Source organism: Taeniopygia guttata, chromosome 2 (assembly GCF_048771995.1).
Source record: "Taeniopygia guttata chromosome 2, bTaeGut7.mat, whole genome shotgun sequence".
Taxonomy (NCBI): domain Eukaryota; kingdom Metazoa; phylum Chordata; class Aves; order Passeriformes; family Estrildidae; genus Taeniopygia; species Taeniopygia guttata.
In genome coordinates, this window is record NC_133026.1 from 121,738,027 (window position 1) to 121,747,500 (window position 9,474).

At 36.6% G+C, this 9,474-nt stretch overlaps 1 protein-coding gene across 5 annotated transcripts in view; it reads left to right on the forward strand.

Moving 5' to 3' along the window:
• ZFHX4 (zinc finger homeobox 4) overlaps positions 1 to 9,474 on the forward strand; it is a 149,090-nt gene that overhangs the window by 11,480 nt on the left and 128,136 nt on the right. The window contains exon 1 of one of the 5 annotated variants that reach the window (XM_072924773.1): positions 8,100 to 8,687. The exons of 3 other annotated variants lie outside the window; for them this stretch is intronic. The gene's annotated coding sequence lies outside the window, so the exon portion shown is untranslated. One more of the 5 variants, XM_072924774.1, reaches the window with a different exon arrangement.

The window sequence follows — 9,474 nt, forward strand, 5'->3', positions numbered from 1 at the left end:
CATATCTTTTAGGTTCATTTAAAAATCTATGCTATTTAAACAAACACTGAATTGTGTAATGGTTTGTCTGGGAATTACTTAGGCTGCACAGCATAATAATATTTTATTAGCTGTCATTTGTTTTCAAGGAAGAAAATGGTGATTTTTATGTTGTGTGTTATGTGAAAACTTGGCACTGAAACAGGACAGTCCCCAAATGTGAATTTCTTAGAAAGGCAGGACAGTAGTTGCCCAAAAGGTGAAGACTTGAGAAAAATTGGGGTAGGTCATTTCTTTCCTGAAATGAAGCAGGGTACAGATTAGGAGCCATTAAGGTTTGCCAGGAGTTGCTGGTCATAGAAGCCTGTTTAAGTGCTCACTGTCAACAAGGAAATCATGGGCAGCACTTAAAGTGGCTCACCTCTGATTTATTCATAAACCTCACACGAGCACTTGGCTTTGTTGTTGCTCTGGTAAGGGGGAACTGATGCCAATAAGAACAGGAATAAAGAGCTTCTTGCATGGTCCAAAAGTGAATAGCACTTTATCTCAAAGCATGACCTTCATTCCCAAGATCTGTTGTGTTACAGTTGACTCTGCTAGATGTGTATTCTCAGATGAATTGCTAGAATACGTTACAACAAATATATACTTTGTAAACCCTCTAGATGTAACAAGAACTGTGTAACTGGAACTTAGGTTCTAACTTGACAGAAAGGTTGTGATATTCATAGGGAGCTGAGTGATTTCCGTTTCAGACAGTGCTTTATGTTGGTGTTTTTATTGTGAGTCAGAAAACAGTGTGATTATGTGGCTGTGATTCTAATGAAAATTTTATATTCTTTAAGGGATTTATTTGAGAAACGTATTTTGATAAGAGCAGACACACAGAATGTGAAGTGATTCAGAGACTAAAAAGGAAAAAAAAAGTTGACTTTGTTTTTAGACATATTTGATGGCTGCTGCTATATTTTTGTTTCTCTAAAAAAGGCAAAGTAGTGCTCGCAGTCCGCAATGGGGGAAGGGGCCTTTCGAAGACGGTCAACTACCATGTTTGCACTGGGGCAGAGGTTGAGTACAGTTACTTAAATCCCCAGAGAAACATTTAGTTAACGCTAGACTCTTTCTGATCCCATACAAGTCTGGTTTTCTTTCCTGCTTTTTAATGAAGTTTGTTTGTTGCTATGTTTAGGTTATATTTTCAAACTCGCTTGCATTTTCACAACAGATTTGACCAAAAGAGTCATAATGGAAGACAGTGATGAGAGTTAATGATACGTCTTTGATAAAGCAGTCCTCGTGTGCAATCTGATCACAGCCATCAGCTCATTTGTCATGGCTGAAGTGAAAATGTCAGGACCAATGAGTGTATCAGTGCTGAAGGGGGCGAAAGGGCTTTTGGAGACACTTTTGTGCTGGGAGTGGGCCATAGCTTAGATGCAGCTCTAGGGAAATACTGGGATTAGCCAACTCTGTGCACAAATCCCTAGCATAACAGAATTAGTTGGGAAAATGAGGTTTGTTAGGAAAAAAAAATCTGTAGAACTGCTCTAGGCTTCAACCCAGGAACTATGAAAAGCAGTAAAGCATTTTATTAAAATAATTTTAGCAATGTGAACGTGTGCACATTCCAGTGAAAATCACAACTGGTAGCCAACACAACCCGTCCTAATGCATTTTGCATATGTATGTGGGTTTCCTTATAAAATTTTTTTTAAAAGTGCATTTAAAAAAATACAATGTTTACAGTCTTAAAAGATGGTGGCACAGAGGAAATTTATGCAACATTAAAATACGGACTGATGCTGATGATATTTTTGCATGGGTTAGTTTAAAGGAAATTTAAAGATAGTCTCACTGCTGTAGACACTTCTTTACTCAGGGGGTAATTCATAATATAAAAACATACTGATTGCCAAACTGGGATTTTGTAATGGCCAGCTTTTTCTATCTTTGACTAGTCTGTGCAAAATGCTTCTGAAGAATATCACAGTAGGCAGATGTAGGATAACCTATTGTATATACCTGCCTTGGAAAGATTGCAAATGCAAAATTTTTAGACCGTTGAAAAACAAGTTTTAATATTCCTTACAATTTATGTTTTTGTTTGTTCACATTCATTACAATAACTCTGGATAATTTTGGCAGCCAGTTTCCATTCTTTTTTTTTTTAAATCTTGGGAAATTCATGGTTTCAGTGGTATCCTTCGGCAGTGAATCCTACTGTCTAACACTATGTCTAGCCCTTTTGCTCCTTTCATCATCAGGTTTTAATTTGTCACAGCTTAGATTTCTTGGAAACCTGCTACTTGTCTGCTGGAAAGCTTTGTCTTGCTTCCTGTTACATACCTAGGAAGAGCACAGCGCTTTCCCCACTGCGTTGTCCATAAAAATGTTGAAGAGATCTTGATTTCTTTGAGGTTGGGATCCTTCTTGCCAGATCTATTCTGCTGATGTGGAACAATGTAGGTGTTTAACCAGGTAATCCCACTACCAGTGCACTGTACCAGTGAGTGGAAGTGAGTTATTCCATCTCCAGTGCATGGAGCAGTTACTGAGAATTGTCCGGATGCTAGATTTGTGTAGCTAATTGTCTGTTGGGCTACACCGGTTAATAATGGCTATTTGCCTGCTTTGCTGTATGCCCTGTTTGTTTGATACTGCAGAACTGGGGGTGTTTTAACTTCCCAGATCTGTGCTGAGGGCATTCAGCAGGCTGTCAGTGCTGGGCTGAGAGCAGTTCTTCCCTTTGTTTGGTGTTGCTATTAAAGTTACTGCTGCAAGTTTATCCTCTTTCCTTTGGTTTTAATGGGAGGCTGAGAAGAAAATTGTTACTGCCTCTGTTGTCTCACCAATTCTGGTGGCTGCCACCATTCCGCAAGGCCTTGGAACGGGAGCAGCGCGTGGCGGTGGCAGCACCAGCCTTCGCTGTGCTCTGGATTATTGGCGCATCTGCGTTGCTGCTGTACGATGCACAGTTTGTCTGTGGTGGAAATCTCTCTTCCTATTTCTTTCCCAAAACTTGGGCATAAGTTTGGGAGCAGGCAGAACTGGTGCACATGCTGATTGGAGGGGGTGGGGAGGAGGGGATGTGTGGCAGAGCCTTAGGCTGTGGCTCAGGTGCCAGGCAATTGCCTCTGGTAAGCCCAGGCTTTCTCGCAGCAGGCTTACAGCTAGCACGCGAAACCAGCTCTTGTGGTCATGGGCTTTGGGCCCGCGGTCCTTCTGGGCCTTCTAATGCTGTGAATGTGGCCACAGGGACTAAAGATACCAGGTAACCTTGAGTCTGGCATAAAAATGTGTAATAAAGCTGCAGCCACCAGTCTTTAAACCCCAAACACTTCCCTGTTTATGTGTATCAGTGTGAGTGGCGGCAGTAAAGTAATTTATTTAATCTAACTAGTACTTATCTTTGTTAGGAGTCGCCTGCAGATTTCTTCCATTTCATGTACAGTGGATTGTCCTTTTTCAGATAATGTGCTTGTGCAACATTTTTTTTTTTGTTTAATTCTATTGATTTACAATATTGAACTGATATATCTGATACCTGTTTCCTGCACTTTAACTGTACATAGTCAAAGAAGCTGATGGGATTCTTCCCTCCCTTCCACAAGCCTTTAGGTGTTTTAAATGTATAATTATAATTGCATGTCATTTGATAGCTGCACTAATTGCTGCCAACCATTGTCTGTTTGCACTTAATGCTGAAACCTGATCAACATCCTGCTTTGGTTGATGTTTGGTGGTAAACTTTAATTAACTCTTATTGCATTGAAGAAGAGCTCAGTCTCTGTGCTAACTAATCATTTACCTTCATTATGTCCTGACAGCTCCACTTGTTCCTGGTACTAATAGATACACCAGTCAGTAAATAAACCTGCAAACCTTCATGCCTTCAAGTTGTTCCTCATTGATATTTTGTTGCTTAAAGTATAATGGTGAAAAGATAATTATTTCAGTTAGTTTTGTATCTTGCTTTTCCAGACACTGATCTCAAATTGCCTTTTTCATGCCAGACAATATAATTTTAATAGTAACTGTAGATTTAAGATAACATTATTCCTTCAGCATGGTTCCTATATACATGCATCTTTTGAATCAATACAATTAAGCTTGTCTCCTGTTGGAATTCTTGTAATTATTTTTCTTGAAATACTTTTCCTGTAATGATATTGAAGTTAAAGTAATCAGGTTACTGGCAGATCATGTAAAATTCTACTCAAAATTGCTGGCTGCTTGATTTTAATTTGTCTGACATCAAGTTTGTTTGAAAAGGGATAATATGTGGTTAAACCAAGGAGCTTATAATTATGGTTGACATTTGTTTGTTTATAATGAAATCTAATTAAAGTTCATACATTTTAAAACACCAAAGTTAATTACTGAATTGCTCACTTCACTTATGCACAGCAGTCAAATTAACTTGCAGAACAAAAAAATGACAAAAGACTATGCATAATAAAAACAAAATGCCCAGCTGATCTTGGCAGTACAAAACAAATTTGCCATGATAATATTCTAGAAAAAAAAGTGCTTTATTAATAACTAATCTGTTTAAAAAACATCTTGTATTTTCACTGACCAGGCTGACTTTAATACAGAATATTTAAATGCTTAACATGATTTACAATACCACAGCCTTTTTTTTTTTTTTCCAGATGCATAATTAGCAGAGTCTTGCAGTCTTGTAAATCTGCTCAAAAGCAAGATTCTTTATATTTTGTTTTCATCAAGACTCTTTTTGAACTTATCTGGAGTTGTGGTGTCTCCCCAAGACCTGGACTTTTTGCTTGACTACCTGCCTCGTGGTAATTTTTAGAAAGATAATTGCAGCATTTTTAGCATACAAGCAAAAAAGTGCTGCAATGTTTATTTCACAGTTTATTTTGAGACAACAAAGCAGTTAGGTGAATGCTGTAGAGCCACTCTGACTCCCTAGTCATTATTTGTTACTTTTGCCGTCCATTCTTACCTTGCAAATATGCTGACAGAGGGCACATCCAGACTTCAGCAAAATCACAAAGCTTGTGATAATTCACACTTTAGAAGATTATGCTGCTCTATTTTATATCATTAAAGTATTTTTAGTATAGTTACTTATGTTAATATTACATTTTCATTAAATTAGACCTAAGTTTAATGAAGCAAAAACCTACATATCTGTAATTTTTTCTTAAGAGCTGTGAATGCAAATGATCTCTTTCATAGTGTGTGAGAACAGGTGATGGATCCAGGCAGCCCTATTTTTCATGAAGATAATTAGGATTAATTTTCTAGCTGCTTTTATTTAATTTAGTTCCATGTGAGTTTAAAACAACATCTAATGTAAACTAACTTTAGTCAGAGTTAAAGAGATTAAATGTTGAAAGCTTTACAGATTGGGAGTATTGACATATGAATAAACACAGTAAATATGATTTATTAATTCCTAAAATGATTGATGCAGTGAAGTTCTTTAGAGGAAAAAGGAATATGGATTCAATAGCTTAGCTATATATTTAGTAGGATTATTAACTTGAATTTCCAAATTTAACAGGGGTTTGGGTAGTGAAAAGTGAAAACATGGGGGCTTTTTCCATTAATGGCATGCTTGTAAAATTGAATGTAATTTATATAACCTTTCATAGTGTATATTGTGTGTGTTATAATACAGGATCTGATTGATTTGTAGATTAATATTTATTTAGTACAAGAAAATCAAAGGGATTAAGCAGTCATCATTTTAACTCTAATCCTACCTTGCATAGATGAGACAAAGGGAGGTGATTAATGCTCTAATGTTCACTGGGTCACTATCATTCTGATGCACCTTTATCCATAAAGAAAGAAAGGCAAAAAGTTGATGCTTTCTCCTACTATTGGCAAACAAGAGTTTTCTAGCAATACTTTTCCTGATTAGGCCATTCTTCATCACTAATGAAGTAATCACTACAGAACCTGTGTCAGGTGGCAAAAATATGGTATGCAAGCACAAATTAGAAGGATAATTACAGTTCATGTTCTTGTCTAACACCAGTGTGAGCTATTAATATTCAGTTAGAACAAATACATGAAAGTAGGGTAGCTGGAAAAAATAAAGAAGCCAAATGTTTGTAGAAGTAGCCTAAGACATTGGCCTATCTTGCATAATGATTACAACATTTTCCTAAAACAACAAAACCAAACAACAACAAAAGAAACATATTGCACAGTAGCTTTGTCAAGCTGGGATTGCTGATCTTGCTTTTAAAAGGAGAACAGCTGCAGTGGTTTCATTAAAGCTGTGGAAAGAAGACAGGAGAGTAATGCAACAGTTCTTCACCATTACAATTAAATTAAAAATTCCAAAGCCTATAATAGCGTTATGGCCATTGTGTACACTTTCCCGTTGCTTCTTAGGATAGAAAACAAAGAGGCAAATCCTATCCTGACAGTGAAGGAGAGCTGATCAGCCTCAGGAGATTTCATTGTAAGAGTTTAAAAATCAGCTGGAATGATGTTCGGTATTAGCCTTTGTGGATAAGAGGAACATGAGAGAAAATAATCGAGTTGAACAGTACACTCAAGTTTGTCTTTTGCAAACTTTTCCATCCCCCCTCTTGTCCTTTCAGTGTACTGTTTTAGATGCATAATATATTTCGTTACATCCCTCTATTCAAACTTAATTACCTTCTCCCCTTTGTCGTGACATGGGCGGAAAGTTTTTACCGTGTCAGGAGAGGTCGTCACACATTCTTTTGCAGTTCTCTTCATTAATTCCTTCTTGCAGAAGCATTTTCTATCGTGCTGGGAAGGTAGAAGGGTGTAATAGAAGAGCCCTGAAACATCAGCAGGAAGCTCTAAGCTGGTTAATGCAGTATAATTGTCTGGACATAGACTGGTCTTTGTTTGTGTGGTTCACTTCGAATCAGCTGTAATTAACTCCAGAGTGTTTCCAGATTGCCAGCAAAGAAAAATTACAGCTTTTCTGTTTTAAATTGGAAAGCTCACAAAGACATTAACTATGCAGATTGCTTTTACTTTGATATATTTCTATCCCATAAGAAAAAGCTTATTTGGCTCTTTTTTCCCCCTCCACCCAAAATGTGCTTTTGTTAAGTTATTTGATAGAAGGTCTATTAGTGTTAAATGGCTACTTAATAGTTCGGTATGAAAAATATTTTTCTTCATATCATCAACCACTCTAACACTTTCATTTGTCTCAAGCTATTGTTTATGAGGATGTTTTTTGTTTGCTTGGGGAGAAAGGGACTGGTGTGTTTGTTTTTTGCTACTACGCTGGGCCCAAATTCCTGATAAATGTCTAGATGGCTTTCTGTACAGGAAGATAAACTGCTGTGTATCTTTTGCACCAAACAGGCTGAAATGAAAGACATCTATGCATTACACTGACCCACCTTCTCTTTCCTGGCAGCTTTAAGCTTCAGGAAAAGAAAATATCCATAGTAATTATATGGCAGGTAGCTTACCTGTATTTGGATATTTCAAACAAGTGATTGTGGGAAAATGGGCAATTTAAAATCTGTTCAACTCATGGTCAGCTAAGTGCCTACCACACCCTGCTAAAAGGTACTGTGTACTGTAGTTTATAATTATGGATTGCAGCATGGGCTAAAACGAGAAGCAGTGTGAGCAAGTTTCTAGCTAATCTAATGCATCTAATAATACAGCGCTATACACAAAGGATCTGTCAGCAATTGATGCAAAAAAAGTCCAACCAAAATCTTTTTTTTTCTTCTTTCTTCTGAATTTAACAATAAGGAATTTAAGCCTCAATGTGGCTTTAGCAACCAAAGAAAAGAAGCTCTTGGTGTCTGCATAATACCACTTTGATGGATTTTTTCATCAGTCCTCTGTACGTGGCAACAAATAAACAAGTATAATTATACTTGTGAAGGCCTATTCATTGCTTTGTCAGGATTAGATATATGTGCAGTTTTCACACTGAGCCTCTCTTTTGTCTTTGCCTAACTCACTATGACATATTGATAGAGGATTTGGTATGGGGAAAAGGCCACAGCAGAGACAGTGATGACCTTTTGGAAACTTGATATAATTCAGGGATTTTTATTTATTTTCTTTTTCCTTTTTTTTTTTCTTTTTTTCTTTTTTTTTTTTTTTTTTTTTTTGCGAAAGGTTTCTTTAACTTGTTACCAAATTCAGAGGCAAGTGTGCAACTTTTAACCCGTTTTTATCAGAATAAATAAAGAATCAAAACTGTTATGAGATGGCTAAAAAGCAGATGGGAATAAAAACAATAGGCTAAGAAGCCTCTTGGTCTTCTTTCCCAGCACTTAGCACTGTGGCTAACCTAGCATTCCTTTCCCATTATTCCATCCTCTTGATCAGATCACGTTCTTTTTAATCATTTCACAAACACTGTCTCACTGGACCGTAGAAGAGGGCTGGGACAATCTCAATTAAAAAACAGAGGTAAAACTGGCATTTGTGATTCTTTGTTCTAATGGGAACTCTGCATTTTAAATGCAGAGGAATTCTCCTATTGTTCAGAAAGCACCCCCTTTTCATTAGCAAATCTGGCTGTAGGTGGGTTTTTGTAATTTAGCTGAGCAGAGTTTAGAGCACAGTTTCTCCAGGAGGAAAGCAGAGGTTAGCAATTTAAGGTTTTCTGTATATTGGCCATTAGTTTCGAGAAAAGGATTTATATGGTCAAAGTTGGTGGCCTTGTGAATTACTGAGAGAACTTTAAATACTAAGCAGAGCAGCAGGTATGTATTTCTATGAACTCAGCTGATAGCATTGGCAGAGATCTGATTTTTTCTTGATGTCTTAAGGCTATACAGATTCGTGCTTAATATGTATCCATTTTGCTTTTTTTTTTTTATATACTGTAATGGTTTTCATAGTGATTTCTTTTGTAAAGAGGGTTGAAATCTGTTGTAGAGACTTTGCGGAAAAATGTTTGTTCTGAGCCAGTCCTTGTAATTTTTTTTATCTATGACTTTGTGAAACTTTGTTATAACTCTCAAAGAAGGTCCCTGGGGAGGAGATTTTTTAAAAATTATTTTTCAGTATTGAAGATGCCGTAGCCTCTAATGGATGCACCTTCCATAATATGTTATGTACGATCAGTAATTTATGCCAGTAATTTTTAATTCTTCATCAAGGTATAATGATTTCATTTACCTTATCTGATAGCAAACATGGCCATAAAGACTGTAAACAGCTCAAGTATGGACATATACATTATGGTTTCTCTCTGTGCTGCTCGTCAGTTCAAAGATTTAGTATTTGTTTTAATTGGAATGAAATATACTTTTGTTTATACAATTGTGATCAGAGGGCTGATGTCATTGTTTAGTACTGATTAATACTGAAGTTATATAAGGAGACAACTATAAATGTGCAGCTTATTTAAAAATGTTGATTAAGTAACAGAAAAGATGTTATGACACTTGTTGCTGTGCTGGTTTTGTTTTTCACTTTGACTATGTGACGGAAGGTTTAAAAATACAGCTTACTTCTGCTAAATCTTTTAAGAGAAAATTGCAACAG